This window comes from Hibiscus syriacus, unplaced genomic scaffold (assembly GCF_006381635.1).
Source record: "Hibiscus syriacus cultivar Baekdansim isolate YM2019G1 unplaced genomic scaffold, ASM638163v2 tig00001478_pilon, whole genome shotgun sequence".
In the NCBI taxonomy this organism is placed as follows: domain Eukaryota; kingdom Viridiplantae; phylum Streptophyta; class Magnoliopsida; order Malvales; family Malvaceae; genus Hibiscus; species Hibiscus syriacus.
In genome coordinates, this window is record NW_024061874.1 from 4,312,800 (window position 1) to 4,340,480 (window position 27,681).

General features: G+C 36.3%; 2 long non-coding RNA genes across 2 annotated transcripts; both read right to left on the reverse strand.

The window, feature by feature from the left end:
* Window positions 1–1,666: 1,666 nt before the first annotated feature.
* Window positions 1,667–2,900, reverse strand: LOC120126980. The gene is made up of 3 exons (XR_005516494.1): window positions 2,866–2,900; window positions 2,662–2,782; window positions 1,667–1,715 (listed from the first exon to the last, which is right to left on the reverse strand). It is a non-coding gene; the product is annotated as an uncharacterized LOC120126980 (long non-coding RNA).
* Window positions 2,901–20,991: 18,091 nt separating this feature from the next.
* LOC120126988 lies at window positions 20,992–21,436 on the reverse strand. The gene is made up of 3 exons (XR_005516498.1): window positions 21,388–21,436; window positions 21,215–21,287; window positions 20,992–21,147 (listed from the first exon to the last, which is right to left on the reverse strand). It is a non-coding gene; the product is annotated as an uncharacterized LOC120126988 (long non-coding RNA).
* Window positions 21,437–27,681: the final 6,245 nt, after the last annotated feature.

The following is a 27,681-nucleotide window of genomic DNA, read 5'->3' on the forward strand; positions in this document are numbered from 1 at the left end:
GTATTGTTCGGGAGACATACTTCAGATTGGGTAAAGTTTGGGTAGACAAAAGTGCCCATGTAGAGGTAATGCTCAACGAAAGTAGAAATTGGGCTCTAGATCTAGAGAAAGCAATGACCAAAAATCAAACTCATGCGACATCAATGTATGTTCGTAATTTCACCAGACTAAAATTTGATTATATTGTCCAAGCACTTGTTCGACCATATGAGGGTGGGACTTCTGCCACCTATACTGGTAATCTAAATAGAAGATGGTGTGATTGTGGTTGATTTCAAGCCTTCATATACCTATGTGCTCACGTGGTTGCTGCATGTATGCATGTGAATGTAGACTCATACATTAACGTTGATGATTGTAATAGCTTGCATACTATGCACAACATATACAGTTACGAGTTTAAGTATCTCCATAACGATGCATATTGGCCACCTAATGTCTCTGAAGAATGGTTGTCTAATCCGCAATTACGAAGGAAGTTGAGGGGTTGTCCTGAATCTAGTAAAAAAAATACTAATACGGATAACTCTCAAAGAGAGCAAGGTCTCCAGAAGCTATATGGCCACTGCAGAGGTGAAGGCCACAATAGGAAACACTGTTCACATCTCTCAAGATATCGATCAGGCTGATAATCCTTATGTTGATCAAGAATAGACTTATTGATTGAAATTGTCTTATTTACGTCCTTATTTTAATGTATTAATTTTGTAGTTTTTTTTCTTCATAATGTGCATTTCTGAAAGTCTAATCTAATGTTCATAGTTTATTGTTCTTTTCAACATAATCTACCACATTTCGGAGATGAAAAAAATCTAACAGAACTCGTCACCTTGACGTGATGAGTTCCTATGTATTTTTTTTCTTTCCAACATTAAATTCACATAATAATCTAAAAAAATATATATTTTTTCAATAGAACTCATCACCTCGATATGATGAATTCGCTCTAGACTGTAAAAAATACAATAGATCCCAAATTAATTTTTGAGGTGTCCTGTTGGGCCAAATAATTACAACGAGTGCCTTATTGGGCCAAAAAAAACCTTGTTTCCCGATACCCAAAACTAAAAAAGAATGCATGGGTCCAATACTGATTATAATCCCTCTATTATACTGAAATTTGATGTTTCACTTCCACTTTAATTTGATACCATGGGTTATTATATTTTTATATCCAAATTGATAATATCATTAGTTGTTCATGTGAAATGTCTTTTGAAGTAATTGTAAATTTGATATGTAAATTTACTATTGATTGAACATTATTGATTAGATTTTCATAAGATTCTGATTATATATAATAAAAACAACGAAAAGGAATATAACATGGTAATTTTAACGACAACAACTAATTTGACACTTTCCCATCTGTATTGGTTCCACTAATTGACAAGGTGAAGTATATCAGCAAAATTGTACCCACGCTGGACCTGTCAACAGAAAATAGAAAAAAAAATTCTCACTTTCAATGCGTAATAATAGCTTAAAAACTTGTAGTCATGGCTTGAAAACTTACAATGTGGCGAAGAACAAGAGAATCCTCTTGGGGTCTAGTAGCCATGGTGGAGGAGATCGCTTCATACTATTTCTCCTTAAACTCATCATCAATCTGCTTTCAGTTGCAGCACTGATATTGTTTGATGTAAAGCTGATCTGTCGATTGCTCGGATGAACGCCGGACTCCTCGGTCACTGCTGTGAGATTTTCCGGTGACCCTGTCATATTAGTATGCAAATTAACAGCTATACTGCCCTGCAGGACCTCTTCTTAGTTTAATGCAAGTTAAATTAGGATGAATTGCACAAGATATCCTCGGACTGTGACATATATTCTAAATTATTCATTAAATTTAGTAACATTCCAGTTGAGCTTTCAAATATAAATATTTTATCAATCAGATCATTTCCTCGGCCTAGATATTGAAAAAGTAAACTATGTCAATCTATGTTTCTTTCTTTTTTAACAAATTAGATATGAATCGTTTGTCTAATAAATACATTTTCGTTTACGATTTGATTCTTTTTTTGAATACGCTTCACGTTATATTTGAATCAATATTCAACATTCACAGTAATGAAATGATCCAATTACTGAATATTAATACTTTAAAAACTCAGAACAATTTTTATGCCAGAAGTAAATTAGAATATCCATTATTGAGAATCTTAGAAACAAACTAATATTGATGATGATGATAAGGGGTGTACCGTAATGAGGTCAGAAGAGTGTGGCCCCTCAAATTTTTTTTTATCATTCCAAAAATCCTCACTAAATTAATTTTCAAATATATTTACTAGATATTCAGTTTTAATAATTTTAAACTGTGTTTCATGATTGATCACTTACAATAATTAGATTCATCTATCCAGATGTATGGCAAAGTGGAAACTCAGGCTGGTCCAGGTTGGTGATGGAAATTAGTGTATTAAACTACTAAAATCTACAATATGGAAAACCACTAAAAGTGTTCAAAATCTTAATTTATTATATCTGTTGTCTGCATTATGGTATGGGTTAAGAAAATCAAATAATGTGAATTTGTAAGGGAAAATCTTTCCCGGCGAAAGTTCCAATAACGAGCAAATGAAGAAAAGACAGTGAAAATGGAGCAAGGTAGAATGTAAGCAATTAATGTGCATTGTAAGGGAAAAAAGTTTGTACCTCCAGGAGTGGAGGAGCTGGAAACAAAAGAATCTCTATGATCACTGGCAATGGAAGTAGAATTGGAATTATTAACATTCTTCTTATCACCTCGAAGTAACCCTTTGCGAGAAATGCTTCTCTGCCAGAGAAAAGTATTCTTTTTCAGTTAACAAGAAAATGATTGAAAAGTAAATGAAAACTTTCCATGGAAATAGAACTTACTGGGAATCTTGAGTTTGGATTATTTTCTTTATTGGATACAAAACTTTCCATGTCGATAACAAAGCTATCGGGTGTATCTGCATTTATATGATCCGAAACTGAATTCTCTTCTGACTCCTATCACCGAATTTCAGGACCAGAAACAGAAATAAAATCAAAACTTTGAGAAATTAATAAAAACCAATTTAAACAGTTACAAGAAAGAAGAAAGAAAGGGAAATATTTGAAGAAAAGGGAAACCCCAGAAATATTATGCTTACCAACTTTGCATTTTCCGTCATTTTCTCGGGAAAAATGAAGGGGATATTAATAGAAAAAACTATGGAGGAGAGACTCTATACAGCGTCACCAATGGGGAATCAATTAACACCTAATTGGAAGATAAAATAAAGAGCATTCTAAAAAAAACAAGAGTTTGCAAAACGGATATGAATCACCAAACGGTTTAACGGAGAAAAAAAAACTTACGAAGACCGTATACAACTCTTTTGTTTGTTAAAATGACAGAGCTTTAACTGACATATGTTGGAAACTGAACTGGTTTTTGTTATAACGTCGGAGAGTTGCCTGAAGCTCGAAAGAGAGAGAGAGAGGTGTGGTTCTCTTTTTGTTGGATTATGGGATTAAGAAGAAGAAGAAGATGTAATTCCAACATCCGGGGCGGGGGGGACAAGTTTTTAATATCAGGTGCTTTGTTTTCTGTCTGGTATAAATATTTTTATAATAAAATTTGTGAATATTTATTTGACGTTTATTTACGGTAATAAGTAAAGAGAAAATAACCTCAGTGACAAAAAATTCCATATAATATACGATTTTAACCAACTTTTTCCGGATTTACCAAAATGACCAACAAAATCGCAATGCGATCGCTAATTCGCAATGCGATCTCCATTATCGTAAATTCGCGTTGCATTTCGCGTTGCGATAGTTGAAAATCGCGTTGCGATGGTCTACAGTATCGTTGCGATTTTCCCAATTCGCAATGCGAATAAGTAAATCGCAACGCAAATTGGGAAAATCGCAATGCGATACTGACTATCGCAATGCGATAATACAAAATCGCAACGAGATACTGACTTTCACAACTCGATTCTGACTTTCGCAACGCGATTTACATAGCGCCATTCGTATTAACGCGTATTTTTTTTTTCAAATTCCAAACACGAATTTTTTCTTAATAAATCGGAAACTGAACCGTCCACAGTAATCGCAACTCATAACCTCAAACCCAAAATCACAACACTCAGTCCCATCTCCATCTCTCACTCTCTACGGCGAAATCCGTCCCCATCTCCGAAGATTTCCGTCCCCATCGCCGGCGAAATCCCTCACAACCATTCACAGTCAAAAATCCCTCACAATCATTCATAAATGGAAAATCAACCTCCGAGGGTTAGTTTTGTTTTATTTTTATTTTGAAATTTTTGCATTATTTTAGGTTTTTCATATTGAGATTGATGATAAGTTTACTGGTAATTTCAATAATAGATTAACCATTTCACTTAGATTTCTTATTAAATTCATTCGATTGCTGCCAATACTGCTAAACTGTTTAGCCTATGAAGTTAGTATTTGTCTTTGTTTTGTCTTTTGGTTGAAGTAATGCAGAAGAAGAATAGTTTCGAGAATGAAAATCGCAACGCGGAAATAACTATCGCAACGAAAGAATCGCAACGCGAAACCAAAATCGCATTGCGATTTTCATTTCGCGTTGCGATTCTCTCGTTACGATTTTCATTTCGCGTTGCGATTTTCATTTCGCGTTGCGATTCTCTCGTTGCGATAGTCATTTCGCGTTGCGATTCTCTCGTTGCGATAGTCATTTCCGCGTTGCGATTCTCATTATCTCGTTGCGATTTTCATTTCAACCAAAAGACAAAACAGTGTTGCAAATTTTAGTTTCAAGAATAAACTACTATTTATGTTTATTGTTTTTGGTATATCTTGATAGTGTAGTTTTTGGTATATCTAACTTGGTATGTTTATTGTTTTTGTAGAAATTTTTTTCGGCTTCATTGACATTAAGGAATAAAGTTAGCCTAGCCACTACAATTGCTTCGAAGCTTTCACCTGCACAAAGAAAATTGTTTGAGGAAACCTGCTTCGGGCCATGGCTGAGAGTACAACATCCGGGTGGAGATGCTAATTTGACCCATTTGTGGCTTCAGACCATGACTAGCGATCTACCCGACAATATACAACGTGGTGAGGAAGAGATATGGTTTCATTTTCCACCGGCGTATACTTGTTTTGGACGGAAGGAGTTCTGCTTAATCACTGGTCTACGATTCGGACACGATGATATAGGCCGGTACACTCGTCATATCACCCGCCCATCATGGTTATCCAGGGTTTTTCCTGATGAGTCAATAGAGAAGCCGAACTTACACGTCGACGACATGAAGAAATTGTTTAATAAGAAAGATGATTTTACTCGGATGAATGACGTCGATGTTGTCCGAGTATGCCTTCTACTACTTTTGTATGCCGGCTTTTTAGGCAGAGAGGCCAGACAACCTATTCCTCAGGAGCTAATATTATTGGTAGAGGACCTAAATGCATGGAATCTGTTTCCGTGGGGTTCGTATATATGGAAAGCTACCTGGACTAAGTTGTCGTCTGCCTTTGATGACCGCAAAAGTTTGCGGGGCGATGGGTCGAAATACACTTTGTCAGGCTTTGTTTGGGCCTTTAAGGTAAGAATTTCTATATAATGTTTTCAAAATTATAATTAATTATTTAACAATTACTAATGTTTGTTATTATATTGTTTGTAGATTTGGATATTCGAGGCCTTTCCCGCCATGAAGACATATGCAATAAAAACTTCAAATGATATTCCCAGGGCTATTTCCTGGAAGAGGAAACATCTGTTGGATTGGGAAGACTTAATACCATATGCGACAATAAATAATGTAAGTTAACACAAATACTATCATATATAAACAAGTTATTAATAGTAGACGTTTAACTTTGTTTGAGTTTTTATATTTTTAGGAGGCCAACATTCCATTAATGAGACTGACACCCACGGAGGCTGAGCTTGCCACTGATTGGTGGCAAGCTAGTCAGCATTTTCTTGATGGCACGAATGATGAGCAGCCTCCACTTCCTCCACTTCGAGAGCCATCACCTCACCCAGAGCCATCACCTGATCGACCCGACTATACACCTCTACAACGAGAGCCATCACCTATCCCGTCACATCATCGAGCCTCTTCTCCACCATCACCTCATGATAGGCGACCGGAAAAGATGCCACGACTTCTATCTCCCTGTTCTCCACCTCCACGGGATGAGTCAAGGGAGTTACGTGATGAGGTCAATGCCTTGCGTGAGGAGATCGGTACTCTACGCGATAACGATGGTGCATGGCGTGTGGAGGTGTCTACTTTACGTGGTGAGGTTGCCGCTCTACGTGAGATGGTAGTATCGTTGCAGAATGAGGTTCATACTCTACGCAACGAGGTAAGTTTAAGATTTTCCATATTTAACTTGATGATAAATTTACTCGTAATTTCACTTAAATTAACCATTTCACTTAGATTGCTTAGTAAATTTATTCGGTTGCTGCCAATACTGCTAAACTGTTTATTAACACTGTGAAGTTAGTATTTGTCTTTTTGTTTTGTCTTTTGGTTGAAGTAAATTTATTCGGTTGCTGCCAATTCTGCTAAACTGTGTATTCTTTAACACTGTGAAGTTAGTATTTGTCTTTGTTTTGTCTTTTGGTTGAAAGTTTGAAATATATTTGTCTTTGTTTTCACTGTTTAAATATCATGTCTGTTTATTTACTGATATTTGTATTTAATTATTTAGCGGACCGATAAGGTGGATGCTTTACGTCTGGTTTTTCTTGAACGACAGAGTTCACGCATCAGACGGCGTGCACGTGCTATTAAGTCTCCGTATACCCCAATAGTGCGAAGACACCGCAAGAAGAAGCCCGACTCGCCTTTCATCCCTCAAGAGTCCACTCCTATCATTGAAGAGGCCCCTATCATTCCTCGAGAGTCCCCTCCCACCGTTCAAGAGGCCACTGTCATCGTTGAAGAGGTCCCTCCCACCATTCAAGAGCCCGATTCACATGGCGTCATATGTAGGATTCTTGAGAAACCCTCTGATGTGCCGGACATGATGGATTCAAGTTGGCTCTCATATGAGTTACCAGCTAGTACCATACCGGTATCTGAAGTGGAGAGGAAACAACTACCGGACACAATTCTGGATAACACCCTTTGGGCTAAGACCGCATTTGATTTTTATCTACATGAGCGAAGCCAGGGGTGTTTCACTGACATATGCAAGCTCAACGATGATATCTATTTATTGCTTGATCGGTCTTGGTGGGGCGTATTATTAAGGGTCGAAGAAAATGGCTATTTCGATGGAGGGGTAAGTCTTATATTTTTCTTATATTTTAATTTGATTATTTTTTTGTAAATTTATGTAAGTTACTAATATATGTCTTTTTTTGTAAAACAGCATATCGATGCGTGGGTGTCACGTCTTCTAATAATTAGGAAACTTAAGGAAAATAAAAGAAATACACGATATTCAATTATGCCGACGTCTTTTAACGCCGTTCACTTGAAGAATCAACGAGATGAATCATTTGCGTTGGGCAATGGACAAGCTAAACTTTATCCTGCATGGTGGGAGGTCGATAAGGTTAGTGTTTATTTTAGATTGAGTTTAAAGGTATTCATAAATAAGTGCGCAAATGAATGAATTATTACTTATGATTGCAGGTGTTTATCCCTGTTTTGGAACGTAACCATTGGCTTCTCGTCGAGCTTCAGATCCCATCCCTTAAGGCAATAGTATATGACAACATGATAAATTACATATCATTGGCTGATTTAAGAGATATTATTAAGGGATGGAGCTCTTATTTGGCTAAATTCTTGGATGCGATAAATTATTGGACTCGTTCTGGAAACAAGAAGCCAAAGAAGCTCAATATTACAGTTAGCAGAGACGAGACCGCACCACAACAAACCAAAGGACCCAGAGGGGATTGTGGTCCTCTCGTATGCTTGGCGTTGGACCGTTTGATCACAGGAAGTATAAAGTATCTACCTCCCACCGATATAGATAGAGCTGCAGTAGGCTTGTGGTTTCGACATTATATGGCTAGATCGATATCTACGAGACGCTGCCTACCTGCATCCGCGTTATAAAAATGTCCATAAATAATTGGTATGTTTATATGCTTGTGGTTTGAAAATGTTTGGTTAAGTACCTAGAATTCAATAATTTACTGTTTGTAGGTTTTAGATGTGTAGAAAGTGTTGTTTGAGCAAATGTTTGGTTTATGCAGGTTAATCTCAGAAGTGAGCTGCGTGAAAATGATGTATGGCTGCAAAAGTTTATTCAATAGTAGAAGTGTTATTTTCTCTAAGAATTATTGCTTATTTTTTGATTGTTTAATTGATTTGTAAAAGGTGATTTGTAAAAGTTGATTTGTTTAATTGATGTTAACATAATTCTTATTTGTGCTTGTTTAATTGATTGAAATGTAATGGTTGATTTTGTTGATTTCATTCTGCATTATGTTGAAGGCAAAAAGTACTATCGCAATGCGAAATGAAAATCGCAACGAGAGAATCGCAACGCGAAATGAAAATCGCAATGCGAAATTCACGTTGCGATTTTCATTTCGCATTGCGATTCCCTCGTTGCGATTTTCATTTCGCATTGCGAAATTAGCTTTGCGATTTTCATTTCGCATTGCGATTCTCTCGTTGCGATTTTCATTTCGCATTGCGATAGTAATTTCCGCGTTGCGATAGACATTAAGATGATTGCCTATTAAGTGATAACAACTGAACAGATCATAGCAATTTTCAAACTCAAGTTACTAATACATGCCTAACTGAAAATGTTAAAAGTTCACACATAAAATCTACATAATACAACGTTTGCATTTAAAAATCACCTAAGTTAACAGTCCCAAAAGGTGAAGCCAGTTGTGATTGAGATTTTAAAGATGATTGTGATTTTGATTGCCTTTTTCTTGACACCATATGAGCTTTGGATTTTGATGATGATCCATATTTTGGTAGAGGAAAAGATGATTGTGATGGCACTGGTGATCCACATGTCAACCTTGTATGACCACTTTCCTTGCACCGACTACATGTCGATCTCTTCTTCTCTTCACCCTTAGACGGTATACGATCGTGACTTTTTGGTCGGCCAGGTAGCCTTCTGTCCATGGCTGGTGGCAAAACTGTTTGTAAGTCATCTGGTATGTCCCACTCAGAAGGATGTGGAATAGGGTAGACAATCTCGGCATAAGTCTGTCGATATACTTCTGTAGTGTAGCAATCCATAGCGTATGTGCTTGAATCATCTTGATTTAGATGAAGAGCAACTTTTATAACATGGCCACACGGATAACCAGATGTTTGCCATTTCATACAACTACACGTCCTTGCATTTAGATCGACAAGCCCATTTAAGTTATTATCCAGTACTTCAAACAAAGTGTTTGAACATGGTTCAACTCTCCATGACGTTAACTTCACAACACGTTTCGTTATCTTTTTTTCAGTCCATGGTGTAACACGATGTTCCAATGTTCCTGTAAATTTAAATAAATAATACTTAGTAAAATATATGATAAGTTACGAATTCAAAGAAATAATACCTGCATGGTTTCTTTTCTTATAGTACCACTGTTGAATAGAGGCTCGAAAAAACTCCATTAACATAGTAATGGGTAATTTCTGGGAATGACGACTTAGAGCGTTGATTGATTCTGCACTATTGCACGTCATGAAACCATATCTTGCTCCAAGTTGATGTACTCTTGACCATCTTTCAAACCCGACATCTTCTAGTGTTTGAGCACACTGAGGCAAAACACGTCTTAAACAGTTTATATGCTTATTGAAATCCACTTCCCGATAAGCTTTTACAGCCTTCCAGTATGTCCATTTGTGCTTTTTTATACCAGCAGACCTTGATTTTAGATTTCTATACAAATGAACACCACAAAGTCCATGAAAAGCATCTGGGAAACACCTTCTAACAGCGTTTTCAATTGAGTTTGCCCTATCGGATATGATTGTCAGATTGCTAATAGGACCTATGCAATCCCTAAGATGCCCCATAAACCATGTCCATGAATCAGAGGTTTCAGATTTGCCAACCCCGTAAGCTATTGGCAATATCCCATTGTTAGCATCCATGGCTACTGCTAATAAGTTTACTCCAAGGTATCGACCTTTCAAATGTGCTCCGTCAACTATAATAACTGGGCGTATGCAAGTAATAAACGAACGAATCTACAAAATAATATACACAAGAAATATAATCATTTAAATGTGAAATGCATGTAACTAACAGAAATGAGTCAACAGAATTATATTGATTTACTAACCGCAGCACCAATGGCGATAAACAGCAACTCAAAGCGTCCATCTCTATCTGTTTTGATATGAGTTACCGACCCAGGATTTTTCAGCTTTAAATTGTGACAATAAGCCGACAGTTGGGCAAACGATGCTTCTGGCGACCCCCTCAACAATTCCAAGGCATAATATTTGGCTCTCCAAGCTTGAGAATATGATATACTAATCTTGAACCGAGCATTCATGTCAGTCATAATTTCATGTCCTCGATATACCCTGCCATTCAAAAACATTAACTCAGCCAGAAAACCACCCAACACCTTTTCGTTTGCCTGTCTATGATGAGGAAAAACTTGGGTTCTTGAACATGTATGTTTATCAATAAAAGTCCTAACTTGAAACATTTCGCAATCTTTTATCCTCTTTGCAATCATACGCCACGTACAGTTTTTGTCAATCATACACCTTGTTTCGAAACGATCTTTGCTTGATTTGTTAACTTTTAGTTGATAGCCATCTTCCACACATTTCATATACAAAGCTATCTTCAAGTCTTCCTTTGTATCAAAACAATCATCTTTCTTGATACGAATAACTTTTGTGTAACAATCAACTGCTTTCTTTACCAACTCTTCTTCCGGTATCTGAAGTAATTCTGGCATATTCCAGTTATACTCCCGTGGCATTTTCTTTTCTTCGGGGACTTTTTCTTCTTCTTTTTCTTCTTCAGGATTATATGAATTACAGAATGGATGTTTAACATGTTCATTCACAGCCTCCACTTCCTCCTCATTATCATCAACAACATCTTCCTCGGTAACGGTTGTTTCATCATCAAAATTCGGGTATTGACCAATATCAAAATCATTACACGCAGGGTATGTTTCTTCTTCTGAAACATCATCAAAATCCGAGTATTGACCAATATCAAAGTCTGGGTATTGACCAAGATCAAATTTCGAATACTGACTAGTACTCACAATTTTTTCTCTTGGCTCATCATTGTCTAATTGGTCAATACGAAAACCGGAATTTGGTGCTAAAAGTTGATTGGGATTTGGATTAGAGAAAGGTTGTGGGTTTTGAGAAAAACTTAGTTGATTACTACCCGCTACTGACCCAACAATACTACTTCTAGGTTCAACAACATACAATGTAACATCATCACTTGAAACACTAATGTAAGCAATGAATCGTTCAACATCTTCATTGTCGGTTAACAAATAAACTTTACCATTCCTCTGATAAGATAGCCTAAATCCACTTAGGGGCTCTAAAATCAATTTCTTTGAAACACGTAACATTAGAGTTTCATAAGTTAACTTTTTTAATGATAGTTTTAGTTGAAGATTCATGGGTAAAGGCATATATTGTAAAACACCATGAACATTCTCCCATGACCCTCCAAAACACAAATCTATCCAAACATGATCAACATTAGATGATTTCATGGTTGTAAATTAATTTACTAAACAAACGAGCTGCGAAACTAAGACCTGTTGCCGGATGGGGAAGGATGTAGGAACGGATGTCGCCGGAGAGAGTGATAGATGGAGATGGAATGAGTTGTGATTTAGGGATTTAGGTTATGTGTTGTTGCTTCTGCGTAGATATATACACAAAAAATTTGTGTTGCGAAACTAAAACCTATTGCGAACTTTGAAAATCGCATTGCGATTCTGTATTATCTCGTTGCGAAAGTAAGTATCGCGTTGCGATTTTCCTAATTCGCAATGCGAATAAGTAAATCGCAATGCGAATTTGGAAAATCGCAACGCGATACTGACTATCGCAACGAGATAATACAAAATCGCAACGAGATTCTAACTTTCGCAACGAGATTCTGAAAATCGCAATCATCTTCAAAATCCCAATCACAACCGGCTTCACCTTTTGGGACTGTTACCTTAGGTGATTTTTAAATGCAAACGTTGTATTATGTGTATTTTATGTGTGCACTTTTAACATTTTCAGTTAGGCATGTATTAGTAACTTGAGTTTGAACATTGCTATTATCTGTTCAGTTGTTATCACTTATTAGACATTCATTTGACTATCGCAACGGGGAAATCGCAACGCGAAAATGGCTATCGCAACGCGAAAATGGCTATCGCAATGAGAAAATCGCAATGCGAAATGAAAATCGCATTACGATTTTCTCGTTGCGATTTTCATTTCGCATTGCGATTTTCATTTCGCATTGCGATTTTCTCGTTGCGATAGTCAGTTTCGTGTTGCGATAGTCTGTTTTGCCTTCAACATAATGCAGATTGAAAATCAATAAATCAACTATTACATTTCAATCAATTAAACAAGCACAAATAAGAATTATGTACACATCAATTAAACAAATCAACATTTACAAATCATCTTTTACAAATCAATTAAACAATCAAAAAATAATAATAATTCTTATTTCTTCATAAATAATTGAATCAATGAATCAACAACTTTGTGACCCCGTACATCCATTTCATGCAGCTCACTTAAGGATTAACCTGCAGAAACCAAACATTTGCTCAAACAAGACTTCCTACACATCTAAAACCTACAAACAGCAAATTATTGAATTCTAGGTACTTAACCAAACATTTTCAAACCAAAAGGAGTATATATGTTAACAAAACTTGCATTTGACTTACCAATTAACAATGGACACTTTCATAAGGCGGATGCAGGTAGACAGCGTCTCGAATATATTGCTCTAGCCATATAATGTCGAAACCACAAGCCTACTGCAGCTCTATCTCTATCGGTGGGAGGTAGAAACTCTGTGCTTCCCGTCGTCAAACGCGCCAAGCACAAGCATACGAGAGGACCACAATCCCCTCTGGCTCCCGTCGATTGTTGTGGCGCGGTCTCGTCTCTGACAACTGTGACATTGAACTTCTTTGGCTTCTTGTGTCCAGAATGAGTCCAATAATTAATCCCATCCAAGAATTTAGCCAAATGAGAGCTCCATCCCTTGATCATATCTCTCAAATCAGAAAGTGATATATAATTTATCATGCTGTCATACACTATTATCTTCAGGGATGGGAGCTGAAGTTGGACGAGAAGCCAATGACGACGTTCCAAAATAGGGATAAACACCTGCAATCATAAGTAATAATTCATTTATTTGCGCACTTATTTATGAACACCTTTAAAAAATTTAAAAAATAAACACTAACCGTATCGACCTCCCACAATGCAGGATAAAGTTTAGCTTGTCCGTTGCCCAACGAAAATGATTCATCTCGTTGATTCTTCAAGTGAACTGCGTGAAAAGCCGCCGGCATTATTGTATATCGCGAATTTTTTTTTATTTTTCCTAAGCTTCCTTATTATTAGTAGACGTGACACCCACGCATCGATATGTTGTTTTACAAAAAAATACATATATTAGTGAATTACATTAATTTTTAAAAAAATTAATCAAAATCATATATAAGACAAATATAATACTTACCTCCCCATCGAAATAGCCACTGTCTTCAACCCCTAATAGCACACCCCACCAAGACCGATCAAGCAACAAAAACATTTCATCGTTGAGTTTGCTTATGTCAGTGTAACACCCTTGGCTCCGCTCATGTAGATAAAAATCAACTGCGGTCTTAGCCCAAAGGGTATTATCCACAATTGTTTCCGGTAGTTGTCTCCTCTCCACTTCAGATACCGGAAGGGTACTAGTCGGTAACTCATACGAGAGCCAACTCTCATCCATCATGTCCGGAACCGGTGGGGGTTTCTCAATACTTCGATATATTACCCCATGTGAATCGGGCTCTGGAATGGTGGGAGGGACCTCTTCAACGATGACAGTGGCCTCTTGAACGGTGGGGGGGACTCTTGAGGGAGGATAGGGGCCTCTTGAACGATTGGAGGGGACTCTTGAGGGATGACAGGTGAGTCGGGCTTCTTCTTGCGGAGTCTTCGCACCATTGGGGTGAACGGAGACGTAATAGCACGTCCACGCCGTCTGATGCGTGAACTCCGTCGTGCAAGGAAAACCCGACGTAAAGAATCCACCTTATCGGGCCGCTAAAAAAAATTAATACATAAATCAGTAAATAAACATACATGATATTAAACAAAGACAAATATGTTTCAAACTAGCATTGTATTCACCCAAGTCATTATTCTATCATAGTTCACAAAATGCTCAGATAACATTCCAGAAGTAAGCACTTATATAAACATTTAAAAGGACAACGTATATAAACATTCCAGAAGAAGAATAGTTTACTTTCGTAGCACGAAACTTAAAATCGCAACGCGAAAATGACTATCGCAACGCGGAAATGGCTATCGCAATGCGAAATGAAAATCGCAACGACAAAATCGCAATGCGAAATGAAAATCGCAACGACAAAATCGCAATGCGAAATGAAATCGCAACGAAAAAATCGCAACTCGAAACACAAATCGCATTGCGATTTTCATTTCGCATTGCGATTTTGTCGTTGCGATTTTCATTTCGCATTGCGATTTTGTCGTTGCGATTTTCATTTTGCATTGCGATAGCCATTTCCGCGTTGCGATAGTCATTTTCGTGTTGCGAAAGTAAACTATTCTTCTTCTGCAAATTGAAACTTGAATGGATTGCATTACTTCAACCAGAAGACAAAAACAAAACCAAAAACAAATACTAACAAAAACAGTTTAGCAGTATTGGCAGCAACCGAATGAATTACGAGTATAAAAAATCTTAAACTTACCTCGTTGCGTAGAGTATAAACCTCATTCTGCAATGATGCTACCATCTCACGTAGAGCGGCTACCTCACCTCGTAATGTAGACACCTCAACACGCCATGCACCATCGTCTTTGCGTAAAGTACCGACCTCCTCACGCAAGGCATTGACCTCATCACGTAACTCCCCTAACTCATCCCGTTGAGGTGGAGGTGGAGAACAGGGAGATAAATGTCGTGGCATCTTTGCCGGTCGCCTATCTTGCGGTGATGGTGGAGAAGAGGCTCGATGATGTGACAGAATAGGTGATGGCTGTCGTTGTGGAGGTGTATAGTCGGGTCGATCAGATGATGGCTCTGGGTGAGGTGATAGCTCTGGGCGAGGTGATGGCTCCCGAAGTGGAGGCTGCTCATCAACCGTTCCATCAAAAAAACGCTTACTAGCTTGCCACCAATCAGTGGCAAGCTCAGCTTCCGTGGGTGTCAGCCTCTGTAGAGGAGTGTTGGCCTCCTAACAATATAAAAGCTCAAACAAAGTTAAACGTGTACTAGTAATAACTTGTTTATAAACATATGGTAATATTTATGTTAACTTACATTATTTATTGTCGTATACCGTAGTAAATCTTCCCATTGCAAGGTCTGTTTCCTCTTCCAGGAAATAGCCCTGGGAATATCATTTGAAGTTTTTATTGCATATGTCTTCATGGCGGGAAAGGCCTCAAATATCCAAATCTACAAACAATATAATAACAAACATTAGTAATTGTTAAATAATTACTTATAATTTTGGAAACATTATATAAAAATTCTTACCTTAAAGGCCCAAATAAAGCCTGTCAAAGTGTATTTAGAACCATCGCCATGCAAACTTTTTCGATCATCCAAGGCAGATGATAACTTATTCCATGTAGCTTTCCATAAATACGAGCCCCACGGAAACATGTTCCACGCATTTAGGTCTTCTACCAATTTGATTAGATCATTTGGAATAGGTTGTCTGGCCTCTCTGCCTAAAAAGCCGGCATGCAAAAGAATTAGAAGGCATACTCGGACAACGTCGACGTCATCCATCCGAGTAAAACCATCTTTCTTATTCAACAATCTTGTCAGGTCTTCTGCGTGTAGATTTAGCCTCTCCAGCTCAAGAAAAACCCGGGATAGCCATGATGGGCGGGTAATGTGTCTAGTGTACCGACCTACATCATCGTGTCCGAAGCGTAGACCGGTGATTAAGCAAAACTCCTCCCGCCCAAAACACGTATACGCCGGTGGAAAATCAAACCATATCTCTTCATCACAACGTTGTATAGTCTCTGGTAGATCGCTAGTCATGGTTTGAAGAAACAGGTGTGTCAACATCGCATCTCCACCGGGATGTTGTACTTTCAGCCATGGCCCGAAGCATGTATCCTCAAACATTTTTCTTTGTGCAGGTGAAAGCTTCGACGCAATTGTTTTGGCCAGGCTGACTTTATTTCTTAAGGTCAATTGAGCCGAATAAAAGTTCTACAAAAACAATAAACATACTAAGTTAGATATACCAAAAACTACACTGTGAAGATATACCAAAAAAAATAATAAACATAAAGAGTAGTAGTTTATTCTTCAAACTTAAATTTGCAACACTGTGACTTTCGTATTTGTCTTTGTTTTTTGGTTGAAGTAATGCAATTCATTCAAGTTTCAATTTGCAGAATAAGAATAGTTTCTGAAAATGAAAATCGCAACACGAAAATGACTATCGCAACACGAAAATGACTATCGCAACGCGAATTTGACTATCGCAACGCGAAACTAAAATCGCGTTGCGATTTGCATTTCGCGTTGCGATTCTCGGTTGATTTAATAAGCAATCTAAGTGAAATGGTTAATCTATTATTGAAATTACCAGTAAACTTATCATCAATTTCAATATGAAAAACCTAATAATAATGCAAAAATTTCAAAAAGAAAATAATTAAAAAAACTAACCCTCGTTGGTTGATTTGGTTGATTTTCCATTTTTGATTGTGAGGGTGGCTCTGAGAGATGGAGATAGACGGATTTTGCCGGAGATGGGGACGGATTTCGTCGGAGATGGGTGAGAGAGTGAGAGATAGAGATGGGACTGAGTTGTGATTTTAGGTTTTAGGTTATGAGTTGCGATTACGGGATATACTGTGGACGGTTCAGTGTTCCAATATATTAATATTCGTGTTTGGAATTTAAAAATAAAATACTTGGCCAGGATACTAATGGCGCTTTGAAAATCGCATTGCGCTTATGTATTATCGCGTTGCGAAAGTCAGAATCGCGTTGCGAAAGTCAGTATCTCGTTGCGATTTTGTATTATCGCATTGCGATAGTCAGTATCGCATTGCGATAGTCAGTATCGCATTGCGATTTTCCCAATTCGCGTTGCGATTTACTTATTCGCGTTGCGATTTACTTATTCGCATTGCGAATTGGGAAAATCGCAACGATACTGTAGACCATCGCAACGCGATTTTCAACTATCGCAACGCGAAATGCAACGCGAATTTGCGATAATGGAGATCGCGTTGCGAATTAGCGATCGCATTGCGATTTTGTTGGTCATTTTGGCAAATCCGGAAAAAGTTGGTTAAAATCGTATATTATATGGGATTTTTGGTCACTGAGGTTATTTTCTCATAAGTAAATATTCAGAGTGGGGAGATGATCACGTGGAGTTCGGTATGTGATAAGTGCTTATACCCTTTAGATTATTATTTCTATTGAAGGAGAAAATTTGTTTTTTAACCTATATAAAATGTTTTATCTTATTAAATCAAAAGATTTTTAATATTTAAATATACTTGATTTTATGATTTTATCTAATTGAATAATTAGGAAATCATTAGTTTACAATTAAGAACCAACAATTTATATAAAATCGATTTAACAATCATGAATAGAATTGAGAAGAAATTAAAAAACTCACCTTTCATACCTTTATTCCAGTTGACAAGTCTCTTGAAATAAAATTATGTAAGTCTTGTTCAAAATTATTTTGATTGTGATTTTGTTTATATATACTTTATAATGATTAATTACAATTATAATTATAAGAATACATTAATTAAAATCTTTAAGATTTGAATGTGTTATTTTGCTTAATTTTAAATAGTTTGTGATGATTACCATGTAATATTCAGTTTAAAATATTTATTAATCATTGATAATGCGCACACTACTTTATAGACGTAACTGCTCGAATTCGATACTTTTTAGCGAGAACTTAACTCTTTTTTATCATTGAGATCATTCAATGGATTCAAGATTCGAACATGTTTACGTCTATACTTGGTAAAAAAAAATATTTCTTGGCTTTAGATTTTCTTTAATGTTACGTGACGGAAGTTGGAGGTAAAGGAGAGAAGAACGTGGAGATGAATCATTGAAGCTTCCACTTAGATTTGGTAATCTAAATAACATATAGTTTGATAGTCATATGGTAAAACTTGTCTCTAATCAACACCACCAATGATTATGAGCTAATCATGCATATGTGGGCTGCAACAACAACCGCAAACAAGTTTTAATCATACATTGTGTGATGATTCGCATCATTGAATATTACATAAGCTACCCAATCACACAAAAAGCATCAACTGAACAAAGCAAATGAAAGATTACCAAAACAATACAACAAGCATGGCAATTTGGAACAGGTTCCAGCAAGTGCAAGACTAGGACAAACCAAAACCACATAAAGCATCACCATTCGAAATCGAAACAGGTTCCGACAATCACACTATCGAGAAGGCCTCCATGTATTTGGAAGCAAAATATGTTGTTCGATCAATCAGAATGTTTTCAATGTGAGTAATATTAGGCCAGTCCAGACCAGTATCCCTTTGGCACCTTTCAGATAATTGGGGACAATAACGAATTTCCAATGTGGTCAAAGAAGTGAGGTGATGCATCCCCTCTGGCATTGATGTCAAGTTAAGGCATCTATGTATGCGTAAGTTCCGAATAGAAGTTAGGTTTTGCAGAAACTCCTTTGGTAGAGAATCTAGATCTTCAATCTCCTGTTTGCGCAAATATTTTAATTTGGGGAAAGGACGTGGAGTTGAAGAAGATGACGACGATGCTTCTGGTGTTGTCATCTTCAACTTCATTGTCTCTTGGAGCGGTTTTCAAGCTGGTTTTCTTCAAATTCAAATCTTCAACCCAAGGGAACAGTGGCAAAGAGGTTAGATTAGGGCAGTCATTGATGGTTAAAAATGAAAGGCTAGGAAAGTAAGGCAAGTGTAGATTTGAAGATTCACCAACATCACTTTTCCACCATCCTTTATGATTTGGGCAATCATTTATCCATAGTAGTTCCAAGGATGAAAAATATGTTGTTGATTTTCCAGAAAACAAATCCTTTTGCATTTCGGTCTCGGACACATTCTCCAAAACTTCTAATTTTAAAAGCTGGATAGCTTTGAGGGAAGGTAACGGATGCAGTGGTGGCAAATGCTTGCATTTAGTACAACTAAACAATATTAGGCTCTGTTTGGTTGAGGAAAACATTTTCCGGAAAATGAATTAAATTTTTGGAAAATATTTTTCAAAAAACATTTTAAAGTGTTTGGATGGTACATTGTAAAATGTTTTACACTGTTTGGTTAATTTTTCTGAAAATAATTTTCAGAATCTGTTTTTAATAAAGAATCCTACATATTCGATATGTTTTTATTCTTAAGGTTCATTTTATTTTTTATATAATTATATTTTATAAAAAAAATTATTAGTACGTCAAACTAAATTTTTAGATAATATTAATAATTTATATTGATTGTGTTATAAATACACCATTTTAGGTTTAAAATCTTTATGATGCTTATTCATTCGTATTTTTAGAAATGAATTTCAACATATAATTAATATTATATAGGGTTATTTGAATAATTGATTAAAAAAATATTATAAAAGTTTATAAATGAATGTCAAAATATATAATTAAAGGAGTTAACACATTAAAAAAATAATATTCAACCCTAATATAGAGTGATATATGCATCAAATTAAATCCCTAAATCATAAGATACTACAGTGTGTTCAAACTCACAACAGAGTATTTTTTTTTAATAGAGAAAAACTTGGAGGTTAAATAATGAACATTTGCACTGCATTTGCAATAAAAGCAGCAGATTTAGAATTCATTCTCACTAAAATTACAAGATTTATTTATCTATTTGAACTATTTTAACATGAATTACTATATATCTAAATCAATCGTGAAAAAATATTTCTCAGAGAATAATCGATGAATGATAAGAATTTATCATAATGATCTGTCATGCTTTACAACATGTGTAAAATCCCAAAAGCTTCACCATGAATTCCTTCATGTTTCACATGTAAGCAATTGTTCAATCAAATACTGGGACCTGGAACTAAACTAGAACTTTCCAACTCCCATATGTCCTTAGATACCTGCAATTCGAACCTCAAGTCCTTAGATACCTCAACTTCTTGGCTAAGATCTTCAGTATGAGGATCTTCTAGAATTACACCTGTAATTCAAACCTCAAGTCCTTAGATACCTCAACCAAAGAAATAAAGAATGTGATTAGAAGCAAACAAGCATGCATGCTAAAATAAAACTTGCATGAATGCGTTTTTTACAAGATATCTATATTTGTAATAGAACACCATAGGCATTCCCAAGAAGTTGTACTACAATTGAGAACGATGAAGAAGAATGAGATGTAGTCATAAGGAGAAAACATAAAAAAAGAAATAATAATAATATTAAAACATTAAAGGACTAATCAAGGTTGAAAGTTTCCAAAAATCATAGAGCAAACAAGTTAGAACACCAAGACAAAAGTGTATGCATTAGAGAGAACAATATGATTAAAGAAGATCCATATAAAGAAACCAAAAACATCAACCACAAACATACTGTCACATTTGTCAAGGAAATATCACAATTGAATTCAAATGCAAAGATCCATAATGGCATTCATTGGGGGTGATGACTAACCTGAAAAGGGGAAAATGTCTAATAAATACCTTAAACATAAGCCGAACAGAGAAATTATGCAGAAAAAAGTGCTAGAAGAGCCCAAAACATTAAAAGGGGGAAAAATGAACCCAAACTCAGGTCTAAAAGACCCACCTGTTCAGCTAGAAAAGTAATGCCACCACGATTAACCATTTCATAAGTCTCCCCAAGTATGGGATTGAATGGTTTCTAGGTACGTTGAGAGGCATAATAGACAGATATAGCCCATGAAGCTGCAATTAGCTACCATCAGTCACCTATTTAAACTTAGAAAGAAAGAGAAGTTAGAAGAAACCTTACTAGTGTACACTAATCGCATGTAAGGATCTTCGCATTCATCAGCCAGATCTAGCAGGTATGAATACTCCATTATCTGTCACAGAATGAAATTGATAAATGATAAAACCACTGACAAAAAAGAACCAAACCCAGCAAATAACTTTAAAGCAGTGGTTGGAAATGAAAACACAAACCTCAGCCATTTTCTGCAACATTGACATTGGCTCAAAAATAAGAACTAAACAAACAGATCACAGCAACAGAATAAATTTAATACGAATATGAACAAATAAACGAAATCCACAACAAGAAAATCATATACAGAACAAACCCAAAATTAAAGCGATAATAAGAAGAAAGGGAACCGATCCTGCTTCCAAGAGCAATGGAGTACCCGATCATTTATCCCGAATCGCAACTTGAACGTTCTTCGGCCTTTGATTTTGAGCTCCAACAAAAGCGAAACCACAAATTAATAAACAAGTGAGGAGGAACAAAATGCAAAAGCGAGATCTGAAAGGTGTATCCATTTGGGTAAAATGAAAGTATATATTTCCCAATCGATTTTCTATATGATTTCAAATGGAATTACATCCGACATTGATGAGTTAGAGATCGGGCTTTGGGGAGAAATGAAGGGAAGGGAAGGGAAGGGAAAATGAAGGAAAATGACTTATCGTTTTGGAAACGGTAAGTCATTTTCCCGTTTTGGAAACGGGAACAAACACAGGAAAATGCATTTTCCTTAAAATGTTTTCCCCCAATCAAATAGACCCTTAGTTCAGTTAAACTGAACATGGATGACAACCAGCTTAGCTTGCTTCCTTGGTAACCACACACCAAAAGTTTCTCCAGATTTGCCTGTGGTTCAAGGCATTCAAAAACCATTTCCTCATTTACATTATCAAATACATAATCTTCTTCCTTGATCTTCCACTCCAATTTTAAGGATTTCAAATTCAATTTCTCCTTCAAGTAAGTAGATCCCTGCTCTGCAACAGCATTTTCTAAACCCGAAATTCGCAGCATGCCTTCTAGTTTGTTCAGCTCATTTAACTCTCTTAATCGACCACCATTTTTTTTTGTGGTTTTTCCTAGAACAAACATCCCCAACCCTTCCAGGCAAGTTAGTTTCCCCAGTCCAGAAGGCATGTAAGCCAATTTATCAAAACCATCAACTTGAAGATGCTTGAGGCTGACTAATCTGCTTGTTTTGCTCGGCAAATTTACAAGATTGCAGCACCACGGAGATCCAATGTTTTCAAATCTTGAATCCTCGACAATGAACTAGGCAGTTTTGTTATCTTACGATTTCCATAAAGATACAGAGCCTTTAGGTGCTTCAATTCTCCAATAGAGTGCGGTAATACGTCATATTCTGAGTAACTCAAATCCAACATGCGCAGATACTTAAAACTAGACATGAGTGCACTCAAAGTTGATAGATTCAAGTACAACGCCATCTTCGTTGAATAAATGACCTCAATCTCGTTGCTTTAAGCAAGGTGTTTGGAATTTCCCAAGAGGAATCTAGTTCCAAATTGAACGACACATGACGAGTTTTTTCATTTACATTTTCTGCTTCCGAATCGATGATGCAGTAGTCTTCTCCGGCAACAGAGCAGGCAAGATCATGCATTAGATCATGCATTATGATCCGAAAATCATTATTTCCTGCAAATTCCAGTGGTAAACATTCAAGAAATGATCTCCAAATCAGATCATTCAAATACTCATTGCCTTCAAGATCCTTGTCTCCACCCAAGGGCTGGATAAACCCCAGGTCCATCCAAGCTTTGATCAATTTCGACACTGGAAAACCAGTATCATTTGGAATTAAAGAGCAGTAAGCAAAACATTGTCTCATGTGTGGAAGATGATCATAACTCAATTTTAGTATATGTAAAATACCATTTTCTTCGTGACTAACGTATTTATTCACATTGTTCTTCACCCTCACCCATTCTGCTTCTGTTCAATTATACAATATCTTTCCTGTTCCCTTAAGGCAAGAGGGGCCCCTTTACACTTGCCTACCATCTCCATACCAATTGCCTCTATTCGTGTATTATTAGATTCTCCACTTCCTTCTTTGAATGTCGTTTGCTTCAACAGAGACCAAGACTCACTTTCCGATAGGCCTCGAAGATGATGTGAAACTGTGCTTGTGATATCTGCAACCAATCCACTGCGTGTAGTGATAACAATCCAACTTCCTCTTACACCACCTGATAGTAGATTCCATAAGCTGCGCCATTTGTCAAGATCGTCATTCCATACATCATCCAGAACCAGCAAGTACTTCTTTCCATTAATGCAGCCATGAAGGTGATTTAACAGTGTTTCCAGCTGAAGGCCCCTTTCAGGCTTTCTTCCAGATGCAAAATGCAAACTCAATGATGTTTTCTGTTGGAAAATAGACTGCAAAATAACACCGTTAGCACTGACAGGAAAGATAAATTATAATTTAAAAGAAACAGATTATAAACCGTGTCGTGGTATTAACCACTGCCTTAGAAACGAATTCGTCCCGATGTGTGTAATCACTGCAGTAGGCAGACCGTTCCCCCGAGGTTAACACGGCTCTCCAAGAATTCGTACACCCGAAAACTGGAGTGAACTTGGTGGTATTGCTCTTCTCTCAACTCAAACAACACTCAAAAGAGAGGAATATTTTCGAAACAAATGTTTTGTTTGGATATCTCAAAATGAATGAAATTGCTCTTTATTTATAGGCTAAATAGTGAGGGCAAAATTGTCATTTCCAATACTAGTGTAATAACCTATTTTGAGCATTATCATTATCAAAATTGAGCATTATCAAGAAATGACAATTTTGAGCATATTTACAATGCTAGTTGAATGGGCATTATCATTATCAAAATTGAGCATTATCAAGAAATCACAATTTTGACCATATTTACAATGCTAGTTGAATGAGCATTATCATTATAAAAATTGAGCATTATCAAGAAATGACAATTTTGAGCATCTTTACAATGCTAGTTGAATGAGCATGATCATTATCAACATTGAGCATTATCAAGAAATGACAATTTTGAGCATATTTACAATGCTAGTTGAATGAGCATTATCCAATACTTAATTGAGCATTATCAACATTCCCCCACTAATGCGAAAGAATTCTTTTGTAAAGATGAGAGAAATGAAGTTAAAACACGAGAAGAGCAATAGCGAGATTAATTGCTTAAGCATTAGTGAACGTATCTAGAACTAGTACATAGTGATGATGAGCAATCCTTCTCTTAGATAAGTGAAACTATTCTTGAACTTTCTAAGATTGGGGTAAACTCATAACACACAACTAACCCCTTCATCCACCAAAGTCCTCGATGTGTCTACAAAGAGTATATACAAAAGCATATATATGTTTAGCCCTCTTTCCTCAGGATTCTAATAAGTGTACTAGAAAAACGACCCAACATTTTTCATAGAAGGTGGCTAATCCTTCTCACTTACGTAGGTTATTTCATCAAGTTTATCTCAACATAAACCACTCAAATTGAGCTATGAAATAATTAAGAGCTTTTATAATAGCTTAACCTCATAAAGGGTATGATGACTTTCTTCAAGTTCATTAAAAATGAACCACCCAAACTCTAGGATAAGAAGTCATTAAGAATAAATATTCAACCTCATAATTCGGTGAATTCAATATATCATTCTTACTAGGAACTCCTATTTTCTTGGGTTTGAATTCATTAAGAGTTTAAGAAAACTCATCCTCTCAAGCGGTAAGTTCATATAGTCCTTCGCGATTAGAACTACCCACTTAACTCTGGGTTATGAACTTATTAAGAATAGATATTCAGCCAAAATCAGTAAATTCATCAAGTCTTTCTCACTAGGACCACCCAAAGTCTGGGCTATGAATTTATTAAGAGCAATTAAGCTCATCCTGGGCATGCACATTATTCATCATAGGGATAGGCAGTAGAAATGTGCACTATGAGTCTTTCCATGGTTTCGTTTAACCATATGGAACTTAGATAACTAAGTTGGGTATCCACCATGAATTCCTCAACCAATGGGCTTTAGACCCATCCCCCTCGACGAATCTAGGACCAGCTTCTTACTTAACCCTTTGGTAGGTGGATCTGCTAGGTTCCTTTCCGACTTCACATACTCTAAAGAGAACACTCCATTCTTTATTAAGTGCTAACTGATTCATGTCTTATGCGAATGTGTCTTTTCTTACCATTGTAAACTTTATTTTTAGCCACACATATCGCAGTTTGTGAATCACACAATAAAGAAATCAGATAAGTCGGTATTCCCCACAACGGAATATCTGCTAACAAGCTTCTGAGCCACTCTGCTTCTTGCCCAGCTAGGTCAAGAGCTATAAGTTCTGACTCCATGGTAGAACGAGCAATACAAGTATGCATTGATGATTTCCACGAGGTTGTTACTCCACCTAAAGTAAAAACATACCCGCTCGTAGAGCTTATCATTATCAGAAAACCAGTTGGCATCATAATATCCTTCCAGTACCGCAGGAAAGCCAACAAACTCAAGTTTCCAATCCAAAGTACCCTTAAGATACTTCAGTAAGCGTTTAAGAGCAATCTAATGTTCACTACTTGGATTATGAGTATATCTACTCAGTCTACTCACAACATAAGTAATATCAGGCTGAGTATAGTTCATTAAGAACATTAAGATTCTGATTAATTTAGCATATTCAGTTTGGAAAACACTACTTCCTTTATTCTTAAAGAGATGTATGCTAGGGTCATAAGGAGTTCGAACATGGACGGCATTAAAACTATCAAATTTCTATAGTACTTTCTCTATATAATGTGCTTGATTTAAAGAAAATCCATTTTCAATTTTGGTAACTTTGACTCCTAAGATTACATCGACTTCTTCCAAATCTATCATCTCAAACTTTGTGGTCAAGAAATTTTTTACGTTGTTAATGGACTCAATATTAGAACTAAAAATCAATATGTCATCAACATATAGGCTTATGATAACATATTCAGTGACAAACATCTTCGAATACACACAAGCATCCGAACCATTCACAACAAAAGCAAAACTAAGAATAGTTTTATGGAATTTCTCATACCACTGTTTAGGAGCCTGCTTAAGCCCATAAAGTGACTTTTTAAGTCTACAGACTTTGTCTTCCATACCAGGTGCTTCAAAACCTAGTGGTTGCTCCATATAAATCTCCTCATCTAGATCCCCATTCAAAAATGCAGTCTTAACATCTATTTGATGTACCTGCAACTTATAAATAGAGGCTAGCGCAAATAATGCACGAATCGTTGATATTTTCGTAATGGGAGAGTATATATCAAAGTAATCTAAACCAAACCTTTGAGTGAACCCTTTGACGACTAACCTTGCCTTGTACCGCTGAATCGAACCATATGGCCTCAGTTTATTTCTAAAGACCCATTTATTGCAGATTGGTTTGAATCCCTTAGGCAAGTCAACTAATTCCCAAGTATGATTAGACATTATCGATTCTAGTTCATCATTAATAGTGCTTTTCTAGAAACTAGCATCGATAGATCTTATAGCTTCTTCAAAAGTTTTAGGATCCACATCTAACATAAAAATTTGAGCTATAGGATCTGAAATGGAGTCTAAATCATTTATCTCAGAAATAAAGGAAGTAATAAAGTCTGGTCCAAAAGAGGTTTCAACTCTTTGCCTTTTACTTCTTCTAGGCTAAAAAATAATTTGTTCAGAAGACCTAGCATGATTACTAGAAGAAGTAGATGGAATATATTCTATTTGTCTCGGTTCCTTTAAAGGAAAAGTATTTTCAAAGAAACCAACATCTCTTGACTCACAAATAGAATAATCTTGTAAAAGCATGAATCTATATGCAACACTATTCGTAGCATACCCTATAAACACTGCATCAACGGTTTTAGGTCCGATGGTGGACTTCTTAAAGTCCAACAAACCCACTTTGGCCAGACACCCCCACACTTTCAGGTATTGTAAATTAGGAGCGTATCATTTCCACAATTCATATGGGGTATAATCTAATTTCTTATGAGGAACCCGGTTCAAGATATGAGTTATCGATAGAATGGCTTCCCCCATATGTTATCTGATAACCCTGAACTTATTAGTAAAGAATTCATCATCTCTTTTAAAGTTCTATTTTTCCTTTCGGATATACCATTTTGTTGAGGAAAATAGGGGGCTGAAGTTTCATGAATTATGCCATTCTTTTCATAAATATCTTTTAAGAAATTAGATCCATATTCACCACCTCTATCAAATCTAACCCGTTTGATTCTCCTATCTAACTGATTTTCAATTTCTGCCTTATAAATAAGAAAGAAGTTTTCAGTTTCATCTTTAGTTCTTAGGAGATAAACTTTTGTATATCTTGAATAATCATCTACAAAAGTTATGTAGTAGTGTTTTCCTTCTTTATTTTCAGTGTTTCTAAAATCTACTAGATCAGTATGAATGAGTTCTAACAGTTCATTCTT